This window comes from Python bivittatus, unplaced genomic scaffold, assembly GCF_059951505.1.
Source record: "Python bivittatus isolate LINGU-HERP-01145 unplaced genomic scaffold, Pbiv_v1 ctg000080_np1212, whole genome shotgun sequence".
Taxonomy (NCBI): Eukaryota; Metazoa; Chordata; class Lepidosauria; order Squamata; family Pythonidae; genus Python; species Python bivittatus.
This window is the reverse complement of record NW_028277035.1, coordinates 20424493-20435158: the sequence shown is the minus strand read 5'-3', so window position 1 is coordinate 20435158 and position 10666 is coordinate 20424493. Positions and strand designations below refer to the sequence as shown.

At 41.5% G+C, this 10666-nt stretch overlaps 1 pseudogene; it reads left to right on the top strand.

The window, feature by feature from the left end:
- Nucleotides 1–2369: 2369 nt before the first annotated feature.
- Nucleotides 2370–3096, top strand: LOC103060956 (dnaJ homolog subfamily A member 1 pseudogene; annotated as a pseudogene).
- Nucleotides 3097–10666: the final 7570 nt, after the last annotated feature.

The following is a 10666-nucleotide window of genomic DNA, read 5'->3' as shown; positions in this document are numbered from 1 at the left end:
CTAGTAAACACAATTTGAGTAACAAATAAAACATACTTGATAGATTTGCATAACGTGAAAACTAAGCCATCATTTGCTTCCATGAAAAAATAGGAAGATAAAGACTGATCATATATAGCACTCCTTCGCTATATATGATAAACATTAAAGTCTTTTAATGTATATTGCAGCCTTACTAAAAAAAAGAAAATGAAATAGAGAAAAGGTACTTTTAAACTTGCTGAAGCTGTCTTAGCTCCTTCAGGGGATGCATATCAGTCTAATTCAATCCATAGCAGTGCTATAATTACTGTTTTGCTTTCTGTACTCAGCCTGTGCAAGTATAAACTCTTATAGATGTCTTTTCAAGACAGACATTGATTTGTTGTTGTCAGAGAACAACGGATACTAGAAGTAAGCCCGTGCTTCATAAATAAAATAAGCTCATTTATAACCTGCTACATCAAACACTGATTCCTCTTGGATTACAGTAATAAAAACTATGCATAAAAAGAACATAAAAATAAAAATGTCCATGGTAAAATAGTTTATTAAAATAAACTAATCTAGCTCTCTAATGGAGGTGTCTTGCTACTAGTCTACATCTCAGGAAGTTATTTTGGCAAATTATATTTCAAACTCATCAGATTTCTTTTATATCACTACAACCTTCCTAATGCAATTCCATCATGGTATATTATTTGGCCAAGTTAGTCACTGTCAGAGGCCTCTGCTGTTCTAGCAGGACTGAGCTGCATCAGAGGTTCCCTGCCCCACTGTACCAAAAACTACTGTTCCATATCTTCCATTTAGAGCATTTCCATCAATCAGTCCTTTCTATTTATCTGTTGTTGAATTTCTATTTGTCAACAACAGATAAAGCCCAACTCTATTTTTTGGGAAGAGAAATATTTGAAAATAAGAGACTCAAAACTCTCAAAGTAGAAGCCAATTGAAGATGAGAAAAGGGAGTCAGTTTGTTCTTATGAATGTAGTGTGTGTCTTCCATGAAAATGCATTTCCAATAGAAGAGTGTATCAGTAGCTCAGGGTTGAACTGTGGAGTCCTTGGTTCTCTCTGACCTTGGCTGTTTGCTTGCAGACGTTTCATTGCCCAACTAGATAACATCATCAGTGCTAGTGAGTGTGGGGTTTTCTGCTTGTTTATATGCAGTAGCTGGCCCTGCTAGTGCTGGTGGGGGTGTGGTTTTCTCCTTGGTAGTTCCTTGATTAGAGTGTTGTTTTCTGCTTGATTGTCTGGTGTTAATCTCTGCTTATTTGGGTGCTGGAGAGGATGTGCTGTAGTCTTTGTGTTTCCTTTCTAGGTTTTTTTTTTAATTGCCTCTTTTGAATGGTGCGTAAATGGGGTTTATCTCTATATGTCTACTGAAGACTGATTCAGGGATTTTCTAGCATTTTTTGGATTGTGTTTGGTCTAAGATGCTAATAGTTTCCTAGCTGAAACTGTGGATGAGCCAGTCCATGTGTTGTGTGATTAAGGAGTTTTCACCATGTCTTTCAGCAGCTAGTTGGTGTTCGTGGGTACACTCTGCTAGTCTCCTGCCTGTCTGTGGCTGTTGCAATCCTTGCATTGTATGCTATAGATGACCCCTGTTTTAATTTTTTGGGCTACTGGGTCTTTGCATTTCAGATAGCAGTTACATTTCAGATAGCAGTTGGGCATACAATCTTAACATGATTTTTGCTTGTAATGTAGTAAAAATCTAAAGCTGTGCTAATGTATAGGCCGTGTGGCCACATCATGCACATTTGTTTTTTGTTTGTTTTTGTTTTTTTGCAGTAGACTAATAGAAACTGAGTTGGACTGCTCATGACTTGTTGTGGGTAGATGAAAAGGAGCGCCAATGGAATGAGTGGTAGGAAGAGAATTCTTAAAGTACAGAAGAAATGTGGGGAAGATAAATTACATCCAGTTCTTCAAATGCATAGGAGACCTGCTTTGTTAAAATTAAATTCCTATAGCCTCAAGGTCAAGAAAATGATATATCAAGTCTGGAAAATATTTTTATTCAAAAATAAATACTTCCAGCGAAAGAGAGGCAGAGTGATCTTGTATACAAAGATGTCCTATCCTATGAATAAATATGTAAGTCCTGTATATGGAAGTCCTGTGGAAAAATTAAAGGAGAGTGAATACCAGTGACAGAAGATATCAATGTAGAGGGTGGTGTTTCTGGGAATGTATGGGAATTCCTTGAAAAAGAAAATACCCTGAATACTACCTAGCCTGAGATCATCTCAGAACTTTCCAAAACAGTCACAGTTGTCTATATGAAAGAAAGATGGAGGCAAAGGTGAGACTCAGCAGCAGCCATGAATAGACTTAGGGAGAAGGCAATCAGTCTTTCAGTACAAAGTATCAATTGCATCATGGTGAAGGAGACCAGATGCTATGATAAGCTTGGGGTAAACCTAATACCTTGCAGAAGGAGCTGAAAAAGGCTTATAGGAAGTTTGCATTGAAATACGTCCAGATAAGAACCCTAATAAAGATGAAAAGCTCAAACACATTTTATGAAATCCTTCCTGACCCCAAGAAAAGAAAGTTGTATGATAAAAATAATGAACAAACCCTAAAAGAAATTGGTAGTGGACATTTTGGGTCACCCAAGGATATATTTGATATGTTCTTTGGAGGAAGTGGAAGAATGCAAAGAAAGAAGAGAGACAAAAATGTTGTTCATCAGTTACTAGTAACTCTAAAAGACATGTACAGGGGAGCAATAAGGACACTGTCTGTACACAAAAAGGTGATTCTGACAAATGTGGAAGCCAAGGGGTCAACAAAGGTGCAGCAGAATGCTGCCTTAATTGCAGAGGAACAGGCAGGCAAATAAGAATTCATCAGATAGGACCTCAAATGGTTCAGTCTGTACATATGGAATGTCAAGGCCATGGAGAGCTCATTAGTCCCAAGAACAGATGTAAAAGCAGCAATGGAAATGGAGAGAAGAAAATTTTGGGAGTATACATTAATAAGGGAAATAAATATGATCCAAAAATAACTTTTCATCACCAAGAAATTTCAGTCAGTAAAACTCTACTTCAATCAAGTAGCAACGTTCACAATTCTATATGGTATCATAAGGAAACTTGAACTCAATTTGCTTTGTCTTACTTTATTTTGTGTATCATAGATATATGGTGTGCAAATGCACTGTCTTAGCATTCAGTGTTTTCTGTTTGGTACTATAAATTATATTTCCTCTTACAAATGCACCTGTATTTTTGATTCTTATTAAAGATGTAAAACTGAAGTTTTGTATTCAACATCAGCTAAAAAAAAAAAAGATTAAAGGCATAAAAAATAAAAGTAGTACCATTGTGAAAGTTTACTCTAGGCCACCTAGCCAGGCACAGAATGTAGACAATGCCTTTCTAATTCAATTCATCAGACTTTCAAGAAGATAAGTTAAAGTGGTAAAGTGGTAAAGTGCTACCACCCTGATATCTGCTGGGGAAATAATTCACCTAAGACTAAAGATTCAGATTTCAGTCATCTTTTGTGGTGACTTTCATTTTTCAGAAAGTGAAAGAAGCAGGGAAGTCAGCTACCCTGGACAAAATCCTGACAAGTAGAGAGCAATTAATTGATGGTCTGAAAGTATCAGGCACCATGGGGAAAAGTAGTTGTATCGTGTTAGAGTTCAAGATAACTAATAGAGGAAAACCTGACAGAAATATATCATGTACCTTATGCTTCAGAAGACCAGGTTTTTATGAACTCAGATGAAAACTGGTCAGCATACTATGTCTTGATATCCTAAAAGATAAACCAGCCCAACAGGGATGGAGATCCTGAAGAAGATTCCAAAAGCATAGGCACCAATGGTTCCCAGAGGAGGCAAACTAGGAAAAGTTTCAAGAAGTCCATATAGGAGTAAATAGCAAGCTGAGAAGCAAAAGCAAGATGTATAGAAGCAGGGGCTGATAATGAAGGAAGAGTACAAATTGGAAGTTTGATTCCATGAGAACAAAGTCCCAAAGGTTCAAAGAGTACAATATATGATGAAAAGGGGTAGAAGCTCCACAAATAAAGTGTTGAAGAAGCTGTTAGTCTGTTGCACAGGGAATGTGGAGAAGTAATACCTGGGAATGGAGGTATTCATTTCCCTTCTCTCCCAAGAGGGAAAAAGCCCTTCCTGACATGACTAAGGAAGAAGGAAACAGACCTCAGGTTTGATAAAGGTATGAAAAGAACCCACGTTGCTATCTTAAGCAAATTATTGGGATCAGATGCTTTACATCCCAGGGTGCTGAAGGAGCTGGCAGAAGTGACTGTAATTTGTGGAAATTCCAGGAGAATTGGCAAAGTGCCAAAAGGTTGGAAAAAAGCAAACATATTCAGAGAAGAGAAGAGAAGAGAAGAGAAGAGAAGAGAAGAGAAGAGAAGAGAAGAGAAGAGAAGAGAAGAGAAGAGAAGAGAAGAGGGTAACAATACAAGAGAATATATGTAGCTCAGGGTTGAACTGTGGACTCCTTAGTGCTCTGTGAGATTGGTTGGTGCTTGCAGAGCTCCAATTAGGTCACATCATCAGTGCTAGTGAGTGTGGGGTTTGCTCCCTGTTTTTATATAGTAGCTTGCCGTGCCAGCATTGGTGGGGCTGTGGTTTTCTCCTTGGTAGTTCTTTGATTAGGGTATTGTTTTCTGCTTGATTGTTTGTCTGGTGTTAATCCCTGCTTATCTGGGTGTTGGTTGCTGGAGAGGATGTGTTCTGAACATTTTGTTTCCTTCTTAGCTTTTTTTATTGCTCCTTTTGAATGGTTCAGCCCTCAATATACACATAGAGATAAACCACATTTTAGGATAAATCACATAGAGAGAAAAATACTCCATGGAGAAGTCTTTTCTTTCAATATTATAGCATTGCTGAGTTATTCAACCTTGTGTGTACAGTATATACTGTGCTTTAGGCAGGTCTCTTTAAGAATTACAATTTGTGGTTGTAAAAGATAATGGGGAAAAATGTTCATATCAAGGAAAGAGGGTGACCAAATCTGTGCTAGGACTGGAAGCACTGGAGAGAACCCTTAAATAAATATCTGGTCAAAGGTGATCTTGGAGTCCAGGGCAGAAGAAATCATGTCCACATAAAAGCATTTCTCACCACCACCATTTATTATGCCTAATAACAGCAGTTTGATTATTTACTCAAGGCAGGTAGATTTCTTTAAAATCTATAATCTGTTAAGGAGCAATGATCCTATTAGTTCAGGTTTTCCTAACTTGTGATGTTGGAATGTTCAACACTAATTGCACAAGATCAGAGAGAGATTTTACATAGCAACTTCTTCATGTTTGTACCATACAAAGTCCATGCCTTCTAGTCTGAAAGCCATGTATAGCAGGGGGGGGAAATGTGATTAAATTGATTCCTTAGAGATCACAAACATTTAATCTTTGCAGCTCTGAAATGAGACGCTGTTATTGAAAATGAACAGGTAAATCAAAATACACAAGAGCACAATAATGGCAGTGTGCCAATAACAGTATTTTATAATTCATGAGATGTTTGCTAGTAATTTATGCTATCTGGAATAGTTTACCAGCTTTGCCACACTTAACTAATATGAAGCACCATATGCAGTCAGAAATTAATTAGAGGAGCTTATATATAGAAGTTCAGCAAGTTTTTAACTCTTAATCCAGATTCATATTGACAAAACTCTTCCACTTATCCCAGGGCTTCCTGGGAGTCGTAGTTCTTTAAGGGGATGAGCTTCGCATGGAGTTTTTCCAACAGAATTAGAAAATCTGAAAAACCAGTATCCTTAAATACCTTGCAGGGGAAATTATACCCTTTAGAATGATTTACAATGATTACAATGAAAGCTATATAATGCTAGTTGCAGTTCATGATATTCACTCTCTCTGTTCTATGTGTCTCTCACTTATGAGGATCAAAATATTAATAATCTACTGACCAGGGAATAGTAATAAACACTTAATTTAAAAGGACTGATTTCACAGTAAACATGTTCAGAATCAGGCAGCATAAATCTTTATTTAAAACCTGGTTTAATCTTCTGCAGCTATATTACCTTTCTTGCATGTTACTACTGATTTGTGTTTACTATTTGCTGGGGGGGGGGGCAGCACAGCATTTCCCCAACTTTGCTAATTTGCATCCAAAGAAAGAATAAAGGTAATTATCTTATAAAAGTGCCCATCTGTTAAAATGGTACAGAAACAAACAGCTTGTAGTTAGGGAACAGTAGGGTTATTGTGTACTGCTATAAAGCTGGTATCCAGAAAGAGGTCAGCTGAACCAAAGGACAACAACAAGAAAAAAGGGTCTCTATATTTTGGTTAACAAGCATCATTTCTTTCGGTGTGCAAGGTTCAAGGACACAAATGGCTGCACTCCTTACAGCAGCAGTAGGAATTAGCACACCAGGATGCCAGAGGTCCAAATGCCACCAGTTCTAACTCAGCACTGAGATGGGATTGCTCAGCATGTCATTTGTCCCCCAGCCATTTCTCAAAATCTCTTCATGACCAAGCCACCTCGGCAGTAATGAAGAGGCGAGGCGAGCATGGCCAACAGTAGACAGTTGTTAGAAGTTGGTAGCTGCTCCAGATTCTCAACTTGTTCTCTTCTGCTTTCAGGTACCGCAAAGAAAGAAACAGATATATAAGGAAACGTGTGTGTGTGTGTGTGTGTGTGTATGTGCATATGTATGTATGTGTGTGTGTGTGTATATATATGTGTGTGTGTGTGTATTTATATAAATAAATAAATAAAATGAAGGCAACTCCACTGATATCATCATGTTTTGTGCAGCGTGTTTTCCTCAGGAGAGAAAGCCAGTTATTGAGTCATTTAATCTAACTGTTTCAAATGAGAAGGAATCTACTGTAATGCATTAAGTTTCCTATCATTTACGAAGCGAGTGGAAATATTATTGCATAGCCCAACATCTCCAGGCACACATTCAGCTCTTTGGGGAGAAGGCATAAAATCCAAAGCTCGACCACATCACCCCCCCCCCCCAATAAATGAAATAAAGCAACTGCACACCTGAGGCTTCAAGCTGCACAAGAAACAAGCCTTAATTTCTTATAATGTTCCTAGAGGGTTTTTCAAAGCTTCTGTTTTGTTTTGGGGGAAAAATAAAGGGAGAGAAAGAAACAATTTCACCAGATAATCCTCATGCAACTTCACATCTGCATTCCTGTTGGCTGAACCCAATAAAAGAAACTTTAAAAAGTCTCCATTAGCCATCATCAAACAGTTCAAGTGTGAAATCACAGAACTCTTCAGGCAATTAAGAGCACCGCAGAAGCATTCCTTATGACTACAACTTCAGAGAAAGTTAATCAAAACGAGGGCAGATTTTATTTTTGGAGAAGCATCAGTTCCATTCCATTCAGAGCCTATCAAACTTGTCCCGGCCGGGCTTCAACTGAGGGTGAGGAAAAAACAAGACAGAAACACAGCGAGGGGGCTCCAAGTCTTCCCCCCGAGGAATGAACAGATTCGCGGAGGTGTTTTCACGCCGCCTTCCAGCCGCTGCGCTACTGGGGCGAACGCAAAGGGCGATTCGCAGCCTCTGAAGCCGCGCGAGCAGGAATGACTGTCCCGATGGAGCCCTTTCCCACAAGGCTAACTGCAGGTCCCCTTGACCGACACCCCCTCAGTTGGGCATTAAAATATTTCCGCCCGGGGCGGATCAACACTACCGAGCAAAGACCTCCAGGACCTGCTGCATCCAGACAGCTGTAGCAGCAGCAGCAACCTGGAAAAGCGGACTGCCACGCCGCCGCCTCCCTCGTCCGGGGCCCCAGCGATCGCCCCGAAGTGGCCCACCCACAGCCACCCGCGAAGTGGCCCACCCTTCGCGGCACTCCAAACGCGACAGCGCGACCACCTCTCCGAAGGGACCGGGACCCTTCCGCTACCAAACCCAATGGCTGGCAAACGGCGCCCGCTCGCTTACTCGCCCGTCTCCCTCCCTGCCTCCCTCCGTCCCTCCTTCCTTCCTGGCCTGCCGTCCCCACGTCGACGACTCCGCGCCTTACCTTTGCTGAGAGTGCCCGTGACGAGTTTGAAGAGGGTGCGGGCAAATTTCACGAGGCCGTGCTTACACCGCTTCGAGCACCCGCTCATGGCTCCAGAGGAAGGCCCGGCTGTCCGCTGGACCGAAAAGTCCTCGCCAACTTCGAGAGCGCAAAACTCCCAGCTGAAGCGGGGGCGGCCCTTCGCTGCTCCGGGAAACCAGGCTCCCGCGCCGAGCTTCCAGCAATGGTGGCAGCCAAGGCGGGGGTGCTACCCCGTGTAAAATGTACAGCTCCCTCCCTGCCTCGTAGGATCCCCCGCCCCAGCTGAAGGATGCCCCGTAAGATGGAGCAGCCCGAGGAGTTCGCTGCCACACCACGCTTGGCCGACCGCCTTCTGGGACAGTGGAAATTACGCAAGGAAGATCAAGACCGGCAGGGGGGCGAGGAACGGCCGCTGCTGAGCCTCTTTCGGCCTCCCCCCTGGTTTGTCTGTCTCCTCAGAAACGAGGGAAGCGATTGTTCTCGAAAAGGAGACCGTGCTTGGAAAGGATTTGCTACCCTGCGTAGAGAAGCAAGCGAGCCTCTGGGCTGGCTCTTTCCTGAAATTGCAGTATCCCACCGAGAGCGCTGCTTCCGACGTCCGCTGCAGGTTCGGCGGGCTCCCGCAGGGGTTAACGCGCGATGCTGCTGATTAGGAAAGCAGCAACTGGTCTTTGACTTTCCATTCGTCTCCAAACATTTGATCTGCTGGCTGCTCCCCGCCCCCCCCCCGCCCCCTTATCGATCTTGCTCTCGTCTCTGCAGAAGTTAAATTAATCTTACCACTGTAGGAAAAGAGCACCTCGGAAGATTGTTATGTGACACCTTGCAGTTTCAAAGAAAAGTTGGCAACTTCTCTAGTTTTTGGCTCATAGGAGTTCTGCCCTAGTAGAAACTGAACACACCCTCCCTCCCCTCCCCAAAAAAGCAAGCCTCACACTTATCCCCAAAGCAAAGAGATTCCCCCCTCCCCACCACCACCACATACAACAGGAGGAATTAATCATCCTGATACTAACTTTCAAGTCCCTATGCTATCTCTATTAGGATGATACACTCTTGATAGGATAATATATCATAGATAAATATGGCCATGTACCTGCGCAAGCTATACTTGCCATTAAATGGTACCTGCCATAGAAACTGTCAGAAAAAGAGTAGTGCTGGCATTGTGAAAAAGTGCTGGCTATCTTTCCATGCCCTGACTATACATAGAAAGCCTGAAATGCAAAAGCGCCAAAGCCACATTGGTGAAAAACTGCCCCAGTATTTATTCCCAGTTCAACCTTTTCCTCCAATGTTTAATTCCAGCTTCTAACCATCGCAGCTGCTTTGGCAAAGGCAGGTCGGAGAAAATTCCTACAAAATGTACCCAACTTAGGTAGGCTGGTAGTCTGCCCTATGACTGGATAAATGTGAGCAAGAGATATACCTAGACTGTCAGGTGGTAATTAGCCTCCAAGTGACCTTGATGCCAAAATCCATCCTTCTGTGCCAAAATAAATAAGGTTCTTCCTGAAAGAAAGGACATAATTACATCAGTTTTGCCTGCCTGCCTTCAGCTTGCTGTTGAGACATGAGAGTAGGAAATAAATACTTTGCAAGCCAAGTGGTAATAACACAGACTTGACAAAAAACTTTATTAGGAGAGCATCTTTTATTCCTCAAGACTTTATGAAAGGCGATGCATAGTGTTGCATTACTTCCTTTTTTAGTACCTTATGATGCTTCATTGACTATAATGTGAGTCACAAGTGGCAATGCTGCACCTGCGCCACCTGCGCACACCAGGACAGATTTGTACACTAGAGTAATCCCAATGCCGTGACTAAAATGAATTATGGAACATATAGATTATGTACATAACATTTTATTTTGTTCATAGGACGTTCAGCTTTTCTGAACCTCTTGACTATGGGGGAAATCTGAAATTCAGACCTACAGGATGTTCAGTTACATTTAAAATGACATAAAGAAGGCTGAGTTTGTGCCAGCAACTGCATATACTGTAGCTCCTTGTTGGTGGGCAACAGTGCATTGGCTTGCGAGATAGTCTCTGAAGTAGAGAACATATGTAGCTGCATAAAAACCCATCATGTTATTTCTTTTTGGGTAAGCAACATTAAGCAAAGCACAAAGGAATAAGACAAATTAAAGGCTAAAAATCTTTAAAAAGATGAGATGAAGAAAAGGAAACATGCTAAAGTGGTTTACACCAAAACCATTTACTATACCGTCTCATAACTTTTTATCCTTGTAAACCATCCTTGAGAAACATCCTTCTCAGATGAGGCACAAATGACCAGGCTCAAATTACTGTGGGCACATTATGTGAAGACCCAGCTCTCTGGAAAAGGCTCTAATGCTGGGAAAAGTGGAAGGAAAGGGAAGAAGAGGATGATCAGCAGCAAGGTGGACAGACTCAGTTACAGTGGCAATGAGTGCACCTCTGGAAGACCTGAAAGGACAGTTTAGGGACAGATTGTCATGGAGAAAATCTATCTATGTGCTAGGAGCCAAAAATGACTTGATGGCACATAATCAATCAATCAATCAATCAATCAATCCATTCTTGATTCTACTACATTCATACATTATGTTGTGCTCTTTAATCATTTCACCTCTT